The sequence below is a fragment of the Lactuca sativa genome, chromosome 3 (assembly GCF_002870075.4).
Source record: "Lactuca sativa cultivar Salinas chromosome 3, Lsat_Salinas_v11, whole genome shotgun sequence".
Classification (NCBI taxonomy): domain Eukaryota; kingdom Viridiplantae; phylum Streptophyta; class Magnoliopsida; order Asterales; family Asteraceae; genus Lactuca; species Lactuca sativa.
Window position 1 is genome coordinate 310030925 of NC_056625.2, and position 2336 is coordinate 310033260.

A 2336-nucleotide genomic window follows, 5' to 3' on the forward strand; every position below is an offset into this window, starting at 1 on the left:
AGGAAGGACTGTTGTGAGCTGATTGCAGGATAGTTGGTTGTAGCGGACTTTGAGGATGAACTCTAGTTTAAGTGGGGGTGAGTTGTAACGCCCTGTTCTGAAAGTATTTGTTTATGGGTTTCAGAGCCCGAGGCTAGGGGCGTTTCGGTCCTTTATGGGTCTTGAAGCGTTGGGCTTCTCGCCACTTTTTTGTGGATATAAATGTTGGATAATGTGTCTAAGTCCATAACTATTTCTGCTATGTAGTTGACCCGACCCGACGTGGTCCATTTGGGTTGCATGGCATCATGCAATTGGATAAACTAAATGAGAGAAATAACACTTATGGTTTATTAATATATTATAAGTTCTAATATATTAATAATATTATTTAATTAGTTTTGATCAAGAATTAATTTAGAATTAATTAAGTGATCAAAAGACAACTAATTACATATATGGGTAGATTATGTAAATCTTTGATATCTTATATAGTGGGCTAAGAGGCTCCATGGATTGTCAAGTTGGGTTTCACCCATAGGATGCACCATGGAGTTAACCCATGGATCAAGAAATGAAGAGTCAAGTCACATTAGGGTTTACCTAATGCAACACACTATATAAGCAATGTGTTTCTCCCCAAAATCCGCTACACTAACTACAAGAAGAGGGCTTGGCTGATTTTGCAAGTGTTAGAGTGTTCTCTCAAGTTTGTTCATTGCATTTGGTGTTGTGTGAAGCATTTGAGGCATCACACTTGAGGTGCTAGGCTCATAAGGTTTTAAGGAACACTTTCAACAACAAGGTATGTAGTTCTATCTTTCATTCAAAGAAAAATTATTCCCCATATATGCTAGATAGGACCATAACCTTGGAAATCAACTTTGCATGATAATTAGACAAACATAGTGATGGGTTTTAGCCATAAGAACTTTCCTATGTGCGCATGCAAAACCCTAATGCTTGGATCTAGGCTTTCTAATTAAACATGCATTTGAATCCAAGACTTCTAATAACTAATTAGCTATAAAACAATACAAAATCAGATCTAGAAGTTTACCTTTGAATCTCTTGTTTAGATCTTGTTGTCTTGGAGCTCTAGAGTCACAATTTTCACTCTTCTAATCGCTTACAAACACCAATAAGCAAAGAAAATGATTTGAGAGAGAGAAGAGGGAAGAAATTCGGCCAGGGTTTCTTTCTTCTTAAGAGGTGCCGATTTCCCTATGCCATGGGGTCTATTTATACTTGTAGACTCCTTAAGGGTTTCACCTTAAAACCTATTTGGATAATCCTTTCCTTAAAGCAATCCAAATCCTTACCATAGGTAAGCCTTGGACGATTTTGAGCTATCCAAAGCTCTAGAATCCGTCCAATCCCTATCTCTCACTACTAGAAAAAAGGCCTTTTACGACGCTCATTGCGCATCGTAAAACGCTCAGACGACGCGCAAATGCGCGTCAAGAGAGATGACGTGCTTTTGCGCGTCGTCTATACACGACGCGCATTTACGACGCGCATTTATGACGCGCATTTACGACGCGCGGTTATGACACGCATTGCGTATCAAGGAAGGCCCTGTCATAAAGGAAGACGACACGTATTTGCGTGTCGTAACCTTGCGACGCGCGTGTTTTTGACATGCAATGGATATCAAGGAAGCACCAGTCAAGAAAGGCCATGTCATAAATGAAGACGACACACATTTTTGCGTATCGTAATTTTAATTTTTTTTAAAAAAATATATTTATATATTTATTAATTTATAAATTAAATTTGTATTTAATCTCTCATAATAGAAATAAAATACCATATACAAAAAATACCACCCATTGCATAATATAAAATAAAATACCATATACAAAAAATACAATCCATTGCATTTAATTTGTATGTATAACAAAGACACATGTGTTAAACTTGTTACCATTAACATCTAATCGTATGGAATCGAGTGTTAAACTTGTTAACATTAATATCTGATTCATAAGTCCTTTCAACAAGATTGTTACATGCATAAATGAAAATAAACAAGAACATTAACAGCCCAGCTATGAACAATATTGTTACCTGCATAAGTTACTAAGAGACTTATATACTCAGCTGGTTTGTAATATGGCACTAACAAGCCCAAGAATTGTTTGTGTTTTTCGTGCTCCTGGTGGATCCTACATAGACAAAAGGTAAGAATTAAAATTTTCAAAGTAAATATAAGAAAAGGGCATTATAGTAATTACCTCCATGCAATACTCAATGTTCTTCTGGATAAGATGATTTAGAATCTTTGGTACATATCATAAGGATCCCAAAATCATATAGTTGGTTATTGTTTAATTGTTTAATTTATAACATTTTTC